A 22,536-nucleotide genomic window follows, 5' to 3' on the forward strand; every position below is an offset into this window, starting at 1 on the left:
AGTCATTGTTTATTGTTACACATAGCTCAATTTAATCCCAAAACAGCAATATGTAATCTATAAATTTAAAAAGAAATACATATATGCGAGGTATATGCTATAGTGAACAGCATCAGAGATCATAACAGATAGAATGGCACAGACAGAAACACCCTGGATTTTGATGTAGGACCTGGGTTTGAATCCCAGTCCTTGTCAAGTGATGTTAACATTCTGTTTAATTCTCTGAGTCACTCATTGTGGTCTCATTTAAAGTAACATCACATGACCTCTATGCTTCCTTCCTGTTCCAGCTTCCCAATGCTTTATCATTTTCAGTATGATTATAAGCACCATCTACTTACAAGTAGGATACTATATAATGTAGGTAAGTGGTAGCTACATTTTCCTGGTTTAAAGATAGAAGTCAGTTTATAAATATTAAACCACTTCTCTGGAAGTTCCAGTGGTAGATGTTACAAATTTGACTGAAACTCCTCACTGAGAGAGCAAAAAGTAATTGAAGTTGCAGAAAAAGTAAAACTGAACACATAGGGGAAATTTGTTAAAGCACTTGAAGTCAAAGAGGAAGGGAGACTTGTTAGAAAAAACACACACACGTTAGAGGGGGAAAATAAAAAGAAGGAAAATCTGCTTCAAGGTGTCCACAGCTACTGTCAGGTGAGTGATGTAAATCAGTTCTTTTTCACACTTTTTTTTAATGCAAAATATATGTTCTTGGTGTTCAGGGACCATCCTGATTTCATGTAACCTGATTCTTTGCAATAAAGAAGGCAATTCATTAAATGTGTAACTAAATGTGATTCCATTTTTATAACCTTGCTAGGCTTCTTATATAAAAATAGTCACAGTTCAGAAAAAATAATTGTCAGATCAGGCAGTTGAACCTCTCTAAGCATCGAGTTTAAAAGAATCCCAACATGATCAGCATCTGCTGAAGTTTACTTACTGGTCGCCCTGCCTTCTGTCTCCCACTCTCTCATTCAAAAACGTATTTCATTCCTCAACTTGGGAAACATAGGTCATCCTTCTAGAAGTAAAATCAGGGAGGGTGTGAAGATGAAAAGTGTCCAGAGCACAGAGTGATAGAGACCAATATGTGGTATAAAGCCTGCCTCTCCCCTCCCTCCCAACCTGTGCTCATGTCAGACATCATTAATCAAGCGTGGCAGGCTCTAACTATGAGTGTGAATGTGCCTCATGATCCTTTCCTTTAACCACCATGCTCCAGGAAGCCACTATCAATTGATTGGAGAGAAAAACTGAGATGAAAACAGTTTTCTATCCCTGGCCTAGAGCTTACTCTGAATGATAGAACCAGATGCACTGAATTTTATTGAAATAAATGTCAGAAAAATTAACTGAATGGACTCAGGAAAGATTTGTCTTCTGGAAAGCAAGGAAAAGATTGAATGTAAAGGACTGCTGGTGCTGTGGCCCCATAGTAGAAAAATGCAACTAATAAAGTGGGATGAGGTAAAGCCGCAGGTACCAGGAATCCTCAGAAAAAGAGGGAACTGACCAGGCAAGGTGGCTAACACCTGTAATCCCATCACTTTGGGAGGCCAAGGTGGGCAGATCACTTGAGGTTAGGAGTTCGAAACCAGCCTGTCCAACATGGTGAAACCTCATCTTTACTAAGAATATAAAAATTAGCTGGGGGTGGTGGTCCATGCCAGTAATCCCAGCTATTCTAGAGGCTGAGGCATGAGAATCACTTGAACCCAGGAGGCAGAGGTTGCAGTGAGCTGAGATTGTGCCACTGCACTCCAGCCAGGGCAACAGCAAGAGTCTATCTCAAAAAAGAAAAAAATTTTTTAAAAGAAAGAGAGCCAAGGTGAGCCCTTGGAATTATGACCCAGTCCCAGGGACTTAAGTTTGACCCCTGTGGCCTAAAAGAGGAAATGCTTTGACCTGAAAGTTGGGCACTAAGTGTCCTTGCAAACTGGGAGCTACTGTGCTGTAGATAGACATCACTGCGGAGCTGCCTGTAGTATGAGGCCAGCCAGAAACTGGCAATAGAAAAGGTTCCTGGTATGTTGAATGTGGGCAGGCTCTGGAGCTGCAAATGATTCAGATCTACTTTCTATCATGTACTAATTTTGTGGCCTTAGGTAAGTTATTTAACTCTCTGAGACTCCATTTTCTGAATAGATAAGTAGGATTATCACAGCATAATTCTCATAGTGAAGTAGTAAGAATCTGGCACATAATAAAAGCTTATTAAGTGGGAGCTATCACTGTAGTTATTCTTCTCACCATATCTCTGCCTCTGGAGAAAGCAGATTTGCAGGATCAAAAAAAAAAATGACAAGAGTCTAAACTAACATTAGTTAGGCTACTACTGGGAATGCACATTATTGCCAACAGATATTAAGCTGATTTGCTGCTGGTTTTAGCCATTGAGAGAGCTGGTTTATTTATGGTGAACTTATACTTGACCTTTCATTGGTTTCAACTAAAAACTCATAGTATTCCCTCAGCCCTGAACTCTGACTTTCTGTCTTATCAGACCTGTACGACTATGAAAGTTCTGATCAGCTTCTCAGTCTCATGCCTGCTACATGTGAACTGGTAAGTCCCTCAAGGGGAAAATGGTCACAGAATGTCTCTGTGCTCCCTTTCCTTCAAGATCCTTGGACCCTCAAGTTCTGGCTGCCTTAGTAGTCCCCCAAGCTTACAAACAAATAACTTTTAAGTATTTGCATTCAGGTTACCGTTATTCTCAACAGGAACATTTGTCCCTAAATGCTAGTTGGTTGGCCATTGTCAAAAGTGGAGATAAAGTTTTACTTATTTGAGGTGTATTTAGAAGAATAACTAGCACATTATTACTTAATTTAAAAAGGAAGTCATTTGAAGAAAATAAAGTACCTAGTACACAAGTTACATATAAGAAACACTTGATATTTGCAGTTCACTGACTTAGTACATAGAAGGTTTCAATGTGTGTGCAGATCTTTATTACTTTTGCCTTGATTCCTATAAAAGTTCCCTTACTGGTCCCCCTGCCTTCTGTCTCTCACTTTCCTATTCAGAAACATACTTTATACCTCAACCTGGAATCTTTATAAAACACAAACTTGTTATATCAACCTCTTGACTGGAACCTTTCAATAGGTCTTATGTTAGTGAAGCTTCTTTCAGAGTAAAAATATCTTGAAGAATTAAGATAATTATTTTCTTGCAAATAATAGATCCAAAGCTAGCCAGTTTAAAAGTTGGTCAGTTGCAGTTAGTGATGTCAGAGCCCTGCATTGTTTCTCTAAATGTCTTTTTGTTTTCTATCTTTAGACACAAGATGTTTGCCATGGCTCCTAAAATTACGACAAAAGCATGAAGGAATCATGACATTGTCGCTCTCTTTTAATCACAGAGGAAAATCTTTTCAGAAATCCTCCAGAAACTTTATCTCATGCCTTACCGGCCAGGTCTGAGTCATAGATCAGCTTGCTGAAGCTGAGTCTGGGACAGTATCTGTGAAGTCCAGCCTCCATAGTGGGAGATGGGCTGTGTCAGTAAAAAAGAAGTAGGTAGCTCCCAGCACTTTGAGAGACTGAGGTGGGCGGATCACTTGAGGACAGGAGTTTGAAAACAGCCTGGCCAACTTGGTGAAACCCCATCTCTACTAAAAATATAAAAATTAGCCAGGCCTGATGGCACATGCCTGTAATCTCAGCTACTTGGGAGGCTAAGGCAAGAGAATAGCTTGCACCTAGGAGATGGAGGTTGCAGCGAGTTGAGATCACGCCACTACACTCCAGCCTGGGTGACAGAGCGAGACTCCATCTCAAGAAAGAAGAAGAAGAAGAAAGAAGGAGGAGGAGGAGGAGGAGGAAGGGGAAAGGGAAGAAGAAGAAGGTGGCTGCAAAGAAGAAGAATGTCTGGTTTCAGGCAAATACTAGTATATTCCCCAGCTACTATTTTTTTTACATGATAAAGTCTAAACCTCTTATTATTATGTTTTGGTAATTTTTTTATATTGCAAGAAACCCATACCACACTCAAGTGATAATTAGCATATATTGAAGAGATATAGGGGAAACAGAAAAGAACAGGAAACTAATTCAATAGGCCTCAAGGATAACTGGACATGAACCAGCCTCGACCACACCAGCTCTGAGCTCATCCAGAGCAGATGAGCTTAAGTGAGAGTCTCAGAACTCTACTCAGATGCATTGCTTGTGTTGAATCAGTTCCTCTCTGACTCTCCTGTCTCCAATGCTCATGTCTCTCAACCATTTCTTTTCCTATCTACTGCTCCTGATCATTGCCCTGTGTATTTTTTTTTTCTTTTTGAGATGAAGTCTTGTTCTGTTGCCCAGGCTGGAGGCACAATCTCGGCTCACTGCAACCTCCACCTCCTGGGTTCAAGCAAGTCTCCCATCTCAGCCTCCCGATTAGCTAGGACTAGAGGTGTACGCCACCATGCCTGGCTAATTTTTGCATTTTTGGCAGAGACAGGGTTTCAACATATAGGTCAGGCTGGTCTCGAACTCCTGATCTCAGGTGAGCTACCCGCCTCAGCCTCCCAAAATATTGTGATTACATGTGTGAGCTACCGCGCCCAGCTGACCCTGTGGATTTTAAATTCATACTTCCTGTGACAAGATTTGGCAGGTCAGTCTCTTTCCTAAAGAGGCCAATTCCCACTCGCCCTAAGAGATTCAACTCAAGCATTATGGGCAGTGATTGCTGCTCGTTTAGGGGACCTTGTTGTATGCTTCTTGGGCTTTTGATTATTTTACTACAGAACCTACATTTCTCTCTTACAACTGTCTCTCCCTGGAGGCTTATTAAAATACAAATTTCCAAGTCTGGCCCCTGAGAGATTCTGACTATAAGGCAAGAATGGACTCAGGAATCTGTATTTTAATCAACAGGATTCTGAGGAAACATGGACCACAGTTTTAAAACATCTATTTGACGTATTAACTTTTAGATACTAAGTTTTATGAAGTCTCTCAAATAGTTTTGCAGTTATTATTAAAACCCTGAATTCACAACTGAGGTATCAAAGGCTCAGAAAAGGCAGATGCAGACAATTAGGAAATAAAGGAGCCAGGATCTGAACTCAGTTCTGCTTGCTCAAAGCACCTGCCCTTGTGTCAGCACCCTGGCACTCCCTAGACCTCCTCCTTCCTCTTTAGCAAAGCTGGGCCAGGTCTGGGTCTCAGAATGGCTGCTAGGGAAGCAGATGGTCACTCCATGAGAGGGCACTGATGGAGCCCCAGTGTCTCTCTTCTCATTAGCTTTTGCTAAGAAAGCAGTGGAATCCAGTCAACTGAGTTTTCCAGAGTGGTTAGTTTGAGAAGAGGAAATCACAAAGTATGGTGCCAAGTTTTTTTTAGCAGTTACCTTCTCTGCAGCCACAAGAAGTTCTTTGAAGACTTGTCACTATGGTACAGAGCATCTGGGCTTTTCTCCCACTTACTCAAAATGATGGCATGGCAGGAAAATAAGGCCTGCATGGCTTCAAGAGGAAATGCCCTGAGGTGAGGCTTCCAGTTTCCTTTACATGGGAACCACACTGTGAGATTCAGAAGATCTGAGTTCAAATTCCAACACTGTCACTCAGCAGAGTGTAGTTAAATTATTTCATTTATCTAGGGTTTTTCTCCAAAATAGGTGTAAGATCTCAGCCTCAGTTCTGTTGTTGGAATTAATTGAGATTCTTGATTTGAGCGTGATACTTTAGTGACCAGGAGAAACCTCTTCCTCAGAGATGAAAATAGCCCACTGTTATTCAGGAAGCACTTGCACAGCCACGTGCTCACTCATTTCCCCCCACACCCTGCATCCCCATGCTGCTCCAGGAAAGTAGGAGAATCCAGGATTTCCTAAGGAATGGTTAGGGATGATTGTTGCTCAACTTCCACACCAGATACACACTTGGAGGAACAAAAGCAGACCAAGGTATATCAGGGGAACCCTCAAACAGTAGAGCCAGCACAATGACTGAGACCTGTGTCTGCATTTATTATAATATTTAGGCTTTCATCCTGCACCCTTGCCACATCTGTGCCTTCTCATTGCTTACTTGAAAAAAACCTGCAAAATGAAGAAAAAGGAAAATGCATTCTGTTCTCCACTGTAGCCAGCATTGGAAGGCATCTTCCTTTTACACTGGCAACAGCTTCTCCCCAGCTTTGGCTACAGAATAGAGGAAAATCCCAAGAGACAGAAAGGGTTGTGGGAACATGAAGGGAGAAAAAGTGAGTAAGAAACATGTCCAGTTAACACATATGTATGGTCAGTATAGTGTTTTTGATGCAGGATTTTTCTCAGCCCTTCAGCAGACTTGATGCAGGGGTGCCCCTTCTACTAGGTCCACTGTGCTTAGCCCCTTATAGGAGGGAGCATGTAAGCAAGCAAATGCAAGATCTCACCAGCTGTTCAACATAGAAGCAAGCTCTGTCTGGGGCCTGTAGTCAGAGGGCATGCCGTTTTGAGGGGAATGCGGCAGCACCCAGGTTAGGGCACTCTGAAACCCAGAGGGGTGTTACTGTGCTCCTTTAGTTCTGCCATCTACAATCTGATGGACAGCAGTGTGTTAGCAGGTCAATTGGCCCCTTGCCTCATCACATGGGGTGGCTGTCCTCTACCAGCAAGGGCAAAGGGCCAGTGTGACAGTCTTTTCCGGGTGCCCACATTTGGTGGGTCCGGAGCTCTTGTCCAGCATCCAAGAAGCATGAGGTCACACAGATGACTGAAGGATGGAGAAGGCAGAGAATTTTGTTGAATGATGAAAACGGCTCTTAGTGGAGAGGGAAGATGGACAGGGGATAGGAAGGGCAGGTTGTCCTCCCCAAAGTTAGGTTGTCTCTTCCCTGAAGTCAGACTATCTCCTCTTCTACTGACTGAGTCTATAGCCTTTATAGGCACAGGATGGGGAGTGCATGCTGATTGGTCTGTGAGTATGCAGAAAAGGTTAAAGTGAAGACACCACTCAAAGGTGGGCATGACGGTGTAGAAAACTAATTAGGAAAGGGTAGGTAAATGTAAAATAGAGGAAGGTGGGAGATCAATCAGAGGAAACCACGCTAAACAGGAAGACAAGTTCTCAATCTGATCCAAGGATTTAACTTGTATTTGGCTTTCAGGAGTTAAACTGTCTTCAGCTTGGAGGTGGTGTTTCACTGCATACCCGCGCCTATCTGCCCAGGCCATTTGGCTGCCTCCTGTCACTGTCACTTTGTTTAGAAGAGTGTGTAATTATTATTGTTTGAAAGAGTTGTATACCCAAGTGTAACATGCATACACATAGAAAGTAAACAATTTTAAAGTGGAGAGCTCAATTATTTTCATAAAATGAACACCATTAAAAAAGATCAGGAACCAGAACAGTAGCAGCACCCCAAAAGCTCCTCTCAAATTCCCTTTCAGTCACTACTTACTATTCTGGCTCCCGCAGCACGGATTCATATTTCCTAGTTTTAAGTATCTGAAATCGTACAATGTCTATATCTCACTTCTTTTGCTCAACTTTATGTTCATGAGATATATCTATATTGTTGCGTGTAGTGTAGCTTATTCATTCCCTTTCTGTATTCCACTGTGTGAATATTTCACAATACATTGGTTCATTGCAATGTTCATATTGGTTTCCAGTTTGGGGCCCTTATAAACAGTGCTGCTATGAATGTCCTTGAACTTATTGTTTGGTGGTTACCTGTACTCATTTCATTTGAGTGTATGTTGAATAGCTGAAATACCAGGTCAAAGTTATGTGTATGTTCGACTTCAGTAGATAACACCCACGAGTTTTTCAAAGTGGTTATACATTTCCACCTGCCATTTATGAGAATTTCAGTTGTACCACATCACTGACAACACTTGACGTTTTTCTTCTTTTTCTGTATTTTTTTCTTTTCTTTTTAGCCCTCCTCGTGAGCATATAGTCAGCCCACTGAGTTTTAACAAGTAGAATTCCATGTGTGCAGAACAAGCCATCTGAAGACTTGACAAACCCCATCAGTCCTTACAGTCTTACACAAGGCCACCTCACACATATATTTAGTTTGAAACTCTGATGTGTACTCTCTTATTGAATTCTGTGAACAAATGTGAACCTGAAAGAGTCAGTCCTTCAATATGGATCCCCAGTGGTAAACGGCCAAATTTAAATAGAGTCAAGCAGCCATCTGCTGATGAGGGATCACATACGTACTCTGTGAGTTCCCTGAAAACGTGCACCTTTTCATCTTTGGGACTTTCACAATTCACCTGAATCAGCCATTTAGAGCACACCTGTCTTGGCCAATCATAGCTCAGCTACACTGACCAATTAGAACTCAGCTTTACCAACCAAGCAGAACTAAGCAAGTTTCAATCCTTCGCTTTGATGAACAGACCTGACTGGGAATCTGGGTGGGAACTTTTGCTATAAAACCAGAGCCTTCCGTTTGTTTTCAGGAGTGTACCTTCCTTTTACATGAGCAACTGCATCTCTCCAGTTTGCAAACTGTTCCTGGGAATAAAGTATCTTTCCTCCAAATTCCTTTTTAGAAAACTTTTGTTCTTAATTCTAAAACCAATTATGCTATTATTTATATTTTACTGAATCTGAAACTGAAACTCTCTTGCTGTGTGACACTGGGTCAATTAAAGTGAGTAAGTGAGCCAAGTGCCATCAAAGGCTGGACTTGAGCTCCTACAAACCTAATAATTAACTGGGGACAAGGCAGGTTGGTAGTAAAGAGACACATTTTATTGGGAAGACTGGGTTCTCAGTCCTGCGTGCATCCTTCTCTAACCAGCTATACCAACTTAAGCAAATTAATATGCTCTTGAACCTCAGTTTACTTGCCTGTTAAACAGGGATGACAATGAGATATCGTAATGTTTGGTGGATTCAGTGAGACCACATAAATGAAAACAGCTGGCACAATGTCTGAAAAACAGTATCAGTTAAAAGACTTTGATGGAAGACAGTAACTTGAGTACAGTTACCTTAAAGTCCCCCTCGGATCCCCACCAAAATAAGCAAAGGGATATAAAAATGCCAATTCTGCACTGGCATTGAGAGCTCAGGAAAGTTGTTGGTCACAGTTCTCAAAACTTTGAGGACTTCCTCATAGAAAGAACAGAGTTGGGCTAGGGGGAGGGAAGTTATCAGACATAGGAAATCCTGGCAGTTGTCTGTCTTGACTGAGGGAAGGAGAATTGCAGGCACTGGCAGGCAGAGCTACAGAGAGGAAACACTGCACTGAGAATTCCATCCACAGCTGCAGACTGACAGCATTTCAAAAGTGGTTTGCAGAGGTCCTACAAAGAACAGTCAGACTTTTCCATGATGCATGTGCAACAGCAGAAGGCAGGAGGCAGGAAGGGCACATGTGCCCTTGTAGTGACCAAGACAAAGAAAGCTGTAGGCACTGAGTTCTCAGCATGGCGGGAGCATCCAACACAGATGAAGGTAGGATAGGATCCCTCTCTCTTCAGGGCACCACAGTAGAGAACCGGCAGGATTGTTAACCTAGCTTAGGATCTGAAAGGAGGCATCTAGCAGCCAAACAAAAGAGAAAACAGATGAGAGAAAATCAGGAATGATCCACTCATTCTGTTTATAAGAAAACATCAGTCTTGTATAAAATGTATCCTCTTTTGAGTTCACCGAACAGAGATAGAACCAAAATGGAAATGGTGAAAAGATGCTGCAAAATAAAAGGAGGAAAACATCACTCAAGGTTCAGAAGAGCTTATTTTTAGAAAAACTTTACTGAAGCAAACAGAAAAAAAAATTAAGAAGTACCTGCTTGGAATATAAAATGCTGACTAATACAGCTTTCACCAACATGCTCATAAAGACAATAAAAAAGGAAACACACAACCAAACACCCTTAAAACACAAAAATGAGAAATAATGTTTCAAAATATGAAATTTATTGGCCCTATAAGACACATGAGATGGACTGAGAAAAAAATATCCAAACTTAAGTACTGCTTTTTGCAACAAGGAGACCTAAAAATAAATAGAATGATACTTTTTGTCTTCTCTATAGTTTTAGAATGAGATATTCAGGATCTCAGGAAAACAAGAAATGGGGGAGGGGGGGTTGTCTCTGCTCTATATTATATTTTGAATCAAGCAACATTGTATTCCTTTGTTCATCTATCTTCCCATCCTGACCTTCTCTGTTTCTTCAGGGATGATAGGAAAGGATTGGAAACTGGGCAGGAATGGAAAGTGTAAGGCCGGTTGCCTTGCCGGGAGCTTGGAGTCCATCCCTCTCCACACCTGAAAACTAGGTCACCAGAATCTGCACTCAACACACGCCCCCTTCTGCACTCCGCACCAGAATCTGCACTCAACACTAAACTCTGCACTCAGCACCTAGCCCGCCATTGGAAAACCCCTCTGCACTCCACACCAGAATCTGTATTCAACACTAAACTCTACACTCAGCACCTAGCCTGCTGTTGGAAAACTGCACCAAAATTTAAAAGAAGCTCCACCAAAACCTGCCCAATAGCACAGCCCGCTCACCAGAAATCCCGCCTACCTACCAATAGCAGCTTGCCCCGTCCACATCCTGTTTCTCCACAGCCAAGCAAACGCCTTCACTCCCTATAAAACCCCATGGCAGAGTGGAGTCAGGCGTGACTTCTCTGGCCACTTTCCCCGGCACCACAGAACCTCGCCCAGGAGTGAAATAAATTGTCATTCAATTGTTCATTTACTGGCCTCAGTTTCCTCATTTTAAACTCGACAATAACCCTTACAGAAAGGTCAGTAGGAATGATAGGAACACCGCATGCTTGGAAATGCAATTCCTGTAAAGTTCTAAAGGCTGGAATGGGAAAGAGAAGAGCACAACAATAAACGTGAGAACTGCAGTCTGAGTGCAAGGCTGATAAATAAGAAACTTGGTGTGGTACTTAGGAGGCTAGACTCAGAAACCAGGCTGCCTGTGCCAGAATCCTGAATCTCTGCTCCTAACTGGGTGACCTGGAAGATCTTTCTCTGGTTTTCCATCAACAAAATTGGGGTAGTAATAGTACTTACCTACCTTGCAGAGTTATTGTGCGAATTAAAGGAAGTCATATATGTCAAGTGCTTAGGCAGGACCTAGCATATAAGTGTTATTATTGTTATTACCATATCTGTTTTTCTTTACAAGGAGAAAGGTGGTTGGGCAAAGGAAAAGATATAACACTGCAAAAGCAGAGTAAATTATATCTAAACTTCCTAATTTATACATCAATACAACTTCAAATTAAAGTTTAGGACTCAGAAATGCGTTGTCATTTATTTTATTTTACAAGTAAACATACTTTTAAAAGTGACAACAAATTGTTAAGAATTTAACAAAAGCATGGAAAAACTGTCTCAAACAATTGTACTTTAAATTGGATAAATGTATTCTGATTACATTGCCTGCATTTTTCTCATTGTACAGATGGACCAGTGAACACTTCCTCTCAAATGAGCCTTAAAGTCTAGAGTTTGTAATCTGTTGCAATAAGTGAAAAACTGCTAATAAATGAGAAGTAGACTGGGAATTATGCTCATTAACTTGCCTACCACTTATAGATATGAAGAAGAGCTATACTAACCACACAAAGGCAGAAAGGGAACCAAGGACAAGCCATTCTTCCTACGTCAGCATGACCCATCCATGTCAAGGACTCCTAATAGCAGAGAAAAGGAAGCATGTATCTAAGGGAAGAGAGGGACACATACGCAAGTGAGCTGATTACAGTATGAAGGTACAGTATGAAGAGAAAGAATATTAACATAGAAACACTGCTGCATAAACATACTTGGAGGAGTAACAGAAGAAACATAATTCTGAAAATAAACCCTCCAAAGTAGCCAAAATGTTTGTTAATGCAATGAGAGGAGTGCAGTTTACCAATTAGACATATATATAGGGATACATAAATATAGTCAATCCTCATTATTCACAGATTCTGTATTTGCAATTTTCTCTACTCACTAAAATTTATTTGTAAATTTATAATTCATATCCAACAGTGTTTTCACACTCATTCAAAGATGAATGGCAAAAAATTTGAGTCGCTAGACTTGCACATTCTCAACTGAGACCAGGCAAAGCAATGCTCTGCCTTCTTGTTTCAGCTCTCATAATGTAAACATGTGTCCTTTTGGGGGTACATTTCATGGCACATTCTTCATTTTGCTTTTGTTTTTTTTCTTGGAGATTTCCCTGGTTAAAATGGCCCCTAATCATTATGCTGAAGTGCTGTCTAGTGTTGCCAATTGCAAGAAGGTTGTGGTATGCCTTATAGAGAAATATGGGTGTTAGATTAGCTTTGTCCAGGCATGATACAGTGTTTATTAGCTTTGAGTTAAACATTAATGAATTATATATGAATATAACATCTTTTGAATTATGTCCACATATAATCATATATGTAAACATTATATATTATATATATAGCATATACATGATAATTCAAGAGCAAGTACCTTATTTATCCTGTGGCATGGCATGTCCAAGGCACACTTGCACATCCAAGGAACAGTGCTGTATATCCCCAGTGTCACATGCCCTGGCAGAATAAAGGACATGGTGACAGTTAATTTTATGAGTCAATTTAGCTAAAGAATGCCTAGTAGCTGGTAAAACATTATTTCTGAGCATGTTTGTGAGGGTGCTTATCAGAAGTAGCATTTGAATTGATAGGCTGGGTAAGATGATCAATCCTCCCCACTGTGCATGGGCATCATCCAATCTATTGATGAACAGAATAGAAGAGAAAAGCTTAGGAAAGGCAAATTCTGCCTCTTTTTGAGGTGGAGCATCCATCTTCTCTTGCCCCAGGACATCAGAGCTCCTGGTTTCCAGGCCTTTGGACTCTGGGACTTCTACTAGCACCCAGCCCCTTTTTCTCAGTCTTGCAGCATCAGACTGGAACTTAATTGACTTCGCTGGTTCTCAGGACTCTGGACTCAGATTGAATCACACCACTAGCTTTACCAGGTCCTCAGCTTGCAGATGTCATATTGTGGGGCTTCTTGGCCTCCATAATCTCATGAGCCAGTTATAATAAATCTCTTGATATTTATATATATCCTATGGGTTCTGCTTCTCAGGAGAACTCTAATACATATGTGCTCTAAAATTTCTGAACTAATAAAGAAAATAATCAAATAAAAGATATCTACACATTATGCATAATATAGAAAGATAAACTATTTTAAAAAATAAATCAAAATAATGGAAGTAAGGTCAAACAAAATCTAATTATAACTATAAATGGGAAAATTTTAATGATATTTCAAGAGCAAAAACTCTCCAACATGGGCAAAAGAACTAATTCCAATTATAAGCATTGGATATTCATAAAGAAAAGTGTTCTTGATTGACTAAAATTTAAAGGATAGGCAGTCAAATATCAGAAAATACAGGTTAAAAAATTACTGGAATAGAATGTTCTCTAGAAATCAAAGAAAAACTTATTAAAAATATGGAAAACATTTTAACAAAATACATAAATGAATATAAAGATATAATAGCTATAAAACTTACGAATTTGGCAATAAAAAGACAAAATAGAAAGCAAGAATTGTTTAAAATTAAAGAATAAATGTAAATCTTTAAGAGAGATATAGAATACCTAAAGTATGGGATTAAAGTTCTTCTTATAGCCACATATTGAAATATAAGTCTGCAAGTAGAAAATGCAACCCTTTTCACATGTTTATGAAACATTTATAAATGTTAATTATAAGCTCCCAAGAAGATATACTGTAGGATTTTACAAGCCAATTCTATCTTAAGAATGCAATAAAACTGAGAATCAATAATAAGGAAATATTAACAACCCAGTCCCTTGGAATAGTAACAATGTTATTGTAAATAATTTTTCATATAAAAGAAAAATTTTTTAACTTTATTTTTAAATAGCCAAAATAAAACCAGTAAACATAATAGTTCACAGGATCCAACCAAAAGTTGTGTCAAGAAGAAAAATTCACATTGGAATATTAATCAGACATTAAAAAGAATTTGATCTTGTCATTTGCAGCAACACGAACAGAACTAGAGATCATTATGTTAAGTGAAATAAGCCAGGCACAGAAAGGCAATAATTGGATGTACTATCTCCTATATGGGAGCTAAAAAAGTTCATCTGAAGGAAGTAGAAATTAGAATGGTGCTTACCAGAGGCTAGGAAGTATGGGGGAGAGAGGGATAGAGAGAGGCTGGTTAATGGTTACAAAAATACAGTTAGAGAGAAGGAGTAAGTTCTAGTGTTCAATAGTACAGTATGGAGACTATAGTTATCAATAATATATTGTATTTTTCAAAATACCCAGAAGAAACGACCTGGAATGTCCTCAACACAAAGAAATGATAAATGTTTGAGGTAATAAATATCCCAGTTACTCTGATCAGTGCACATTGTATGAATGTATCAAAACATCACATGTGCTCCATAAGTATGTAAAATTATTATGTATTCATTTAAAAAGGCTGTTGAAGCTTTTATCATTGCACAAAAAATAATGGAAATATACAAGCTAATTATTTAGTTCTAGAAGCTAGAAATAGGAAATCAGGATACTGACAAAATATGAAGAAGAAATAGATATAGATAAATATAAAACAATTATATAAATATAAAAAGTAAAAATAAATATATTGATAAATGCATCTGAAAGCTATTTATTGAACAAATAATAAAATATAGGATACACAAGAATATTAACTTAGAAACAGGTAGGGATTATAAACCAAAATATCAAAGACATCTATACAATAAAATGGCAAATATGCCAGGCTAATAAATTTCAAATTGTTAACAATTTGAAAGATTATTATAAGGAATATATATGCACCATTCTTAAAATTGACAACATTAGAACCATCTAATAAACTTGGAGAAAAATGAAATCAGTCCAAGGCCTAGATGGTTTTATTTCAAATTTATTTTTAAATTTTTAAAGAAATACAGGGACTTTAAAAAAGAAAAAGACTTAGTAGGTTTTTCAGCTTATTATGTAAGATGAACATTATCCTGGCATCAAATATAGAAAATAATAAAATTCAACAGGGCAACACAGGTTGAGCATCCTTAATCCAAAAATTCAAAATCTAAAATGCTCCAAAATTCAAATTTTTTCAGCACTGTCATGATACCACAACTGGAAAATTCCACACCTGATCTCATATGATAGATTTCAGTCTAAAGGCAGTCAAAAATTTGTTTCATGCACATTATTTAAAATATTACATAAAATTACTTTTAGGCTAGGTGTATAAGGTATATATGAAACAGAAAAGAATTATGTGTTTAAACTTGGGTCCTGTCCACAAGATACTTTATTATGTACATGCAAATATTCCAAAATTCAAAAAATATCTGAAATATGAAACACTCTGGTGCCATGCATTTTGGATAAGGGATAACCAACCATCCATAAATCTCATCAGAAAATATGCATTAAACACCCCAAAGAAAACACAGGTAAATAAACTTTTATACTGCAGGACTTCTGTTTTTTATTATTTTTGCCATAACTTGTGGCAGACCAACTGTCCCACCAATAACAATTGGAAACAATTGAATATTTTTTTAAAGTCTGTTTAAAAGCATCAGTGAGTTTGGGCTTGAAAGGCCAATATCCTGAGCAGGAGAGAATCATTGAGAAGTAACTTGGCATTCTTTGTGATTCTTTTCTCCTTGTAATATTTGTCAATTCTTGGCATAATGGAAATACCCCTCCAAACTCCCCCCACCCACCAAAAAACAGATAACAAATCAAATGAGGACACCAGAAAAACACTTTTGGAAATTTTGTAGTACTAGAAATAAAAAAATTATCGATTGACGATTCCAGGTCAGCCAGAACTTTATCAGCAAATATCTTAGTGGTGCAGAAAAGTGAGCTTTATATTTTTCTTTTTCTTTTTTTACATCAAGACATCTGCCAATTACTTATGCTATGCAAAGGCAGAATAAAATAAGCTAAGCAGAAAATCTCTAAAAAGTCAGAACAAAACTTGACAGTGCTAAAGAAACAAAAATTTTGAATTCAAGACATTTAAAGAAAGAGAGATACCAGTATGCATCCTCAGATCTCCATTGGTTCCCCTGAAAAACTATATCCTAGGAATCAGGATAAACCAGAGACCAACCAAACTTTACAAAAATTGCAAACCAGGAGGGGGATCCAAGATGGCCGAATAGGAACAGCTCTGGATTGCAGTTCCCAGCAAAAATGCAGAGGGTGAGTGATTACCACATTTCCACATAAATTGTTACTGACCACAGACCAGGAGATTCCCAGGTGGAAAAGTACCATGAGCCCCCAGCACAGCTGTTTCAGCAGGAGCAGTGGGTCTCTGCACAAAAACTCACACAAATCTGAGTGCTTTTCAACAGGTAACTGGAATGCCTGGGAGACAAAGTTGCCCATGCAACTGAAAAAAGGGGACCAAAACAGGGAGCCAGGCCAGGAGATTCCCTGGCAGAAAAGTGCCACAAGCCCCCAGCGCAGCTGTTTCAGCTGGCACTATGGGTCTCCACACAAAAACTCACACAAATCTGGGTGCCTTTTCAACTGGTGACTGGAACGCCTGGGAGACGGAATCACCCGTGCAACTGAAAAAAAAAGGGGACTGAAACAGGGAGCCAGGTGAGCTGGCTCAGCCTGTCCCACCCCCACAAAGATCAGCAATCTGAAACACTCTGGATTGAGAGTTTCACACCAAGCACAGCTAGACCCAGGATGGTCCAGCTCTGTGGGGGAAGGAAGTCTGCCATTCCCGAGGCAGTGCACCATTACCAAGGCAGTCTGCCATTACTGAGGCAGTCCGCCATTAAAGAGAAAGACCACCATTACCAAGGCAGTTCTAACTATACCCCTATAAACAAAATTGAAAGGAAGTTCACACAGCAGATGGGCCGAGTCCACGGCAGCTCACCAACACCTCTGCTGGTAGACTGTGACTAGGCTACCTCCTCACTGGGCAGGGCATCTCTGAAGAAAGGCAGCACTGTGACAGAAACTTATAAATAAAGCCCAACCTTTCTGGGACAGAGCACCTGGGAAAAAAAGGCGGTTATGAGCTCTACTGCAGCAGACTTAAACGTACCTGCCCAGCAGCTCTGAATGAAACAACGGAGCTCACAGCTCAGCACTTGAGCTCCTATAAAGGACAGACTGTCTCCACAAGCATCTCTCCGACCCCCATATATCCAAAGAGACACCTCATAAAGGAGAGCTCAGGCTGACATCTGGTGGCTATTCTTCTGGGACAAAGATAGCAAAAGAAGAAACTGCCAGCAACCTTTATTGTTCTGCAGCCACTGCAGGTGATCCCCAGGCAAGCAGGGCCTGGAGTGGACCTCCTGCAGTCCTACAGCAGAGGAGCCTGACTGTTAGAAGGAAAACTAAGAAACAGAAATAAATAACTTCATCATCAACAAACAGGATGTCCACCCAGAGACCCCATCTGAAAGTCACCAAGTACAAAGACCACAGGGAGATAAATCCACAAAGATGGGACGAAACCAGCATAAAAAGGATGAAAACACCCAAAACTAGAACACCGCTCCTCCTCCAAGGGAGTACAACTCCTCACTAGCAAAGAAACAAGATTAGATGGACAATGAGTCTGATGAATTGACAGAAACAGGCTTCAGAAGGTAGGTAATAAGAAACTTCTCTGAGCTAGAAGAACATGTTTTAACCCAATGCAAAGACTAAGAACATTGAAAAAAGTTTTGACGAAATGCTAACGAGAATAAACAGCTTAGAGAGGAATACAAATGAATTGACAGAGCTGGAAAACACAACACAAGAGCTTCGTGAAGCATACACAAGTTTCAATAGCCAAATTTACTAAACAGAAGAGAGGATATGACAGATTGAAGATCAACTCAATGAAATAAAATGAGAAGGCAAGGTTAGAGAAAAAAGAATAAAAAGAAATGAACAAAGCCTCCAAGAAATATGGGATTATGTGAAAAGACTTAATCTACTTTTGATAGATGTACCTGAGTGTGATGGAGAGAATGAATACAAGCTAGAAAACACTCTTCAAGATATTATCCAGGAAAACTTCCTCAACCTACTAAGGCAGGCCAGTATTCAAGTCCAAGAAACACAGAGAACACTGCAAAGATATTACTCAAGAAGAGCAACCCAGAGCAACCCCAAGGCACATAACTGCAGATTCGCCAGAGTTAAATGAAGGAAAAAATGCTAAGAGCAGCAAGAGAGAAAGCTTCAGGTACCCACAGAAGGAAGCCCATCAGATTCACAGTGGATCTCTCAGCAGAAACCCTACAAGCCAGAAGAGAGTGGGGGCCAATATTCAACATCCTTAGAGAAAAGAACTTTCAACCTAGATTTTCATATCCAGCCAAACTAAGTTTCATAAGCAAAGGAAAAATAATATCCTTTACGAACAAGCATTACTCAGAGATTTCATCACCACCAGGCCTGCTTTACAAGAGCTCCTGAAACCAGCACTAAATATAGAAAGGAACAACCAGTACCATCCACTCCAAAAACATACCAAATGGTAAAGAGCATGGACACAATGAAGAAACTGCATCAACTAATGGGCAAAACAACCAGCTAGCATCAAAATGGCAGGATCGAATTCACACACAACAATATTAACCTTAAATGTAAAAGGGCTAAACGTGCAAATCAAAAGACACAGACTGGCAAATTGGATAAAAAGTCAAAACCCAGGCTGGGACTGGTGGCTCAAGCCTGTAATCCCAGCACTTTGGGAGGCCGAGGTGGGTGGATCACGAGGTCAAGAGATAGAGACCATCCTGGTCAACATGGTGAAACCCCGTCTCTACTAAAAATACAAAAAAAAAAAAAAAAACTGCGCATAGTGGCGCGTGCCTGTAATCCCAGCTACTCAGGAGGCTGAGGCAGGAAAATTGCCTGAACCCAGGAGGCGGAGGTTGCGGTCAGCCAAGATCGCACCATTGCACACCAGTCTGGGTAACAAGAGCAAAACTCCATCTCAAAAAAAAGAGTCAAAACCCATTGGTGTGCTATATCCAGGAAACCCATCTCACATGCAAGGATATACACAGGCTCAAAATAAAGAGATGGAGGAAGATTTACCAAGCACATGGAGAGCAAAAATAGGCAGGAGTTGCAATCCTAGTCTCTAATAAAATAGACTTTAAACCAACAAATATCAAAAGAGACAAAGAAGGACATTACATAACAGTAAACTGATCAATGCAACAAGAAGATCTAGCGATCCCAAATATATATGCACCCAATACAGAAGCACTCAGATATATAAAACAAGTTCTTAATTACTTACAAAGAGACTTAGACTCCCAAACAATAAAAATGGGAGACTTTAACACTCCACTGTCAATGTTAGACAGATCAACGAGACAGAAGATTACCAAGGATATCCAAGACTTCAACTCAGACCTGGACCAAGCAAACCTAATAGACATTTACAAACCTCCACTCCAAATACATAGAATATACATTCTTCTCAGCACCATATCATACCTACTCTAAAACTGACCACATAATTGCAAGGAAATCACTCCTTAGCAAATGAGAAAGAACAGAAATTGCAACAAACGGTCTCTCAGACCCCATGCAATCAAGTAAAAATTCAGAACTCAGAAACTAACTCAGAACTGCAACTTCATGGAAACTGAACAAATGGCCCTTGAATCTGGACTGGATAAACAATGAAATGAAGGCAGATATAAAGATGTTCTTCAAAAACCAATGAGAACAAAGACAAAATATACCAGAATCTCTAGGACACACTTAAAGCAGTGTCTAGAGGAAAATATATAGCAATAAATGCCCACATGAGAAGCAAGGAAAGATCTAAAATCAACACTCTATCATCAAAATTGAAAGAGCTGGAGAGTAAGATAAAAAAAAAACTCAAAAGCTAGCAGAAGAGAAGAAATAACCAAGATCAGAGCAGAACTGAAGGAGATAGAGACATAAAAGAAAACTTTCAAAAAAAAATCAATAAATCCAGGAGATGGTTTTTTGAAAAGATCAACAAAATAGACACGTCAGATTAATAAAAAAGAAAAGAGGATAATCAAATAGATGCAATAAAAAATGATAAAGGGCTATCACTACAATTTCCACAGAAATACAAACCACCATCAGAGATTACTACACATAATTCTATGCACATAAACTAGAAACCTGGAAGAAATGGATAAATTCCTGGACACTTGCATCGTCTGAAGCCTAAACCAGGAAGAAGTCGAAACCCTGAATAGATCAATAACAAGGGCAGGAGTTGAGGCAGCAATTAATAGCCTACCCACCAAAAAAAGCCCAGTTCCAGATGGGTTCACAGCCGAATTCTACCAGATATACAAAGAGGAGCGGTACCACTCCTTCTGAAACTATTCCAAACAATCCAAAAAGAGGAAATACTTCCCAAATCATTTTATGAGACCAACATCATCCTGACACCAAAACCTGGCAGAGACTCAACAAGAAAAGAAAACATTAGGCCAATATCCATGATGAACATAGATGCAAAAATCTTCAATAAAATTCCGGCAAACTGATTGCAACAGCACATCAAAAAGCTTATCCACCATGATGAAGTAGGCCTCATCCCAGGGATGCAAGGCTGGTTCGACATATGCAAGTCTATAAACGTAATTCACCACATAAACAGAACCAAAGACAAAAATCACATGATCACCTCAATAGATGCAGAGAAGGCCTTTGACAAAATTTAACAGCCCTTTATGCTGAAAACCCTCAATAAACTCAGTATCGATGGAATGTATCTCAAAATAATAAAAGCTATTTATGACAAACCCACTGCCAATATCATACTGAATGGGCAAACACTGGAAGCATTCCCTTTGAAATCTGGCACTAGACAAGGATGCCCTGTCTCAACACTCCTATTCATTATAGTATTGGAAGTTCTAGCCAGAGCAATCAGGCAAGAAAAAGAAATAAAGAGTACTCAATTCGGAAAGGAGGAAGTCAAACTGCCTCTATTTGCAGACCACATGACTGTATATCTAGAAGACCCCATCATCTCAACCCAAAATCTCCTGAAACTGATAAGCTTCAGGAAAGTCTTAGAATACAAAATCAATGTGCAAAAACTACAAGCATTCCTACACACCAGTAACAGACTTAAAGAGAGGCAAATCAAGAATGAACTGGCGTTCACAATTGCTACAAAGAGAATAAAATTGCTAGGAATTCAACTAACAAAAAATGTAAAGGACCTCTTCAAGGAGAACTACAAAGCACTGCTCAACAAAATAAGAGAGGACACAAACAGATGGAGAAACATTCCATGCTCATGGTTAGGAAGAATCAATACTGTGAAAATGGCCATACGCCCAAAGTCATTTATAGAGTCAACACCATCCCCTTCATGCTACCTTCTTCACAGATCTGGAAAAAAACCACCTTAAACTTCATATGGAACCAAAACAGAGCCCAGATAACCAAGTCAATTCTAAGCAAAAAGAACAGAGTTGGAGGCATCATCCTACCTGACTTCAAACTATACTACAAGGCTACAGTAATCAAAGGCACATGGTACTGGTACCAAAACAGAGATATAGACCAATCGAACAGAGCAGAGGCCTCAGAGGCAACACCACACATCTACAACCATTGATCTTTGACAAACCTGACAAAAGCAAGCAAGGGGGAAAGGATTCCCTGTTTAATAAATTGTGTTGGAAAAACTGGCTACCCATGTGCAGAAAGCAGAAACTGGACCCCTTCCTGACAACATGCACTAAAATTAACTCCAGATGGATTAAAGACTTAGACATAAGACCTAACATCATAAAAACCCTAGAAGAAAACCTAGGCAAAACCATTCAGGATGTAGGCATAGACAAGGACTTCATGATTAAAATACCAAAAGCATTGGCAATAAAAGCCAAAATAGACAAATGGGATCTAATTAAACTCCAGAGCTTCTGCACAGCAAAAGAAACAATCATTAGAGTGAACCAGCAACCAACAGAATGGGAAAACATTTTTGTAGTCTACCCATCTAACAAAGGGCTAATATCCAGAATCTACAAAGAACTAAAACAGATTTACAAGAAAACAAACAAACAACAAACCTATTCAAAAGTGGGCAAAGGATATGAATAGACACTTTTCAAAAGAAGACAGTTATGCAGCCAACAAACATGAAAAAATGCTCATCATCACTGGTCATTAGAGAAAGGCAAATCAAAACTACATTGAGATACCACCTCACGCCAGTTAGAATGGCGATCATTAAAAAATCTGGAGACAACAGGTGCTGTTGAGGATGTGGAGAAATAGGAACACTTTTACACTGTTGGTGGGAGTGTAAATTAGCTCAACCATTGTGGAAGACAGTGTGGTGATTTCTCAAGGAGTTACAAATGGAAATTCCATTTGTCCCAGGAATCCCATTACTGGGTATATACCCAAAGGATTATAAATTGTTCTATTATAGGGACATATGCACACAAATGTTCACTGGAGCACTGCTTACAATAGCAAAGACATAGAACCAACCCAAACGCCCATTGATGATAGACTGAACAGGGACAATGTGG

The 22,536-nt window shown here is 39.5% G+C and overlaps 2 long non-coding RNA genes across 2 annotated transcripts in view; one reads left to right on the forward strand and one right to left on the reverse strand.

Moving 5' to 3' along the window:
- Positions 1–307: 307 nt before the first annotated feature.
- LOC103794351 (uncharacterized) lies at positions 308–8,494 on the forward strand. Its single transcript, XR_013526981.1, has 2 exons — positions 308–2,574; positions 3,295–8,494. It is a non-coding gene; the product is annotated as an uncharacterized LOC103794351 (long non-coding RNA).
- LOC144579444 (uncharacterized) overlaps positions 8,433–22,536 on the reverse strand; it is a 43,555-nt gene continuing 29,451 nt past the window's right edge. Inside the window, exons 2-3 of the long non-coding RNA XR_013526985.1 lie at positions 12,437–12,519; positions 8,433–11,662 (exon numbers count right to left, since the gene is read on the reverse strand). This is a non-coding gene — a long non-coding RNA (uncharacterized LOC144579444). The remainder of the gene's footprint in view (positions 11,663–12,436; positions 12,520–22,536) is intronic.

This window comes from Callithrix jacchus, chromosome 1 (assembly GCF_049354715.1).
Source record: "Callithrix jacchus isolate 240 chromosome 1, calJac240_pri, whole genome shotgun sequence".
Lineage (NCBI taxonomy): Eukaryota > Metazoa > Chordata > Mammalia > Primates > Cebidae > Callithrix > Callithrix jacchus.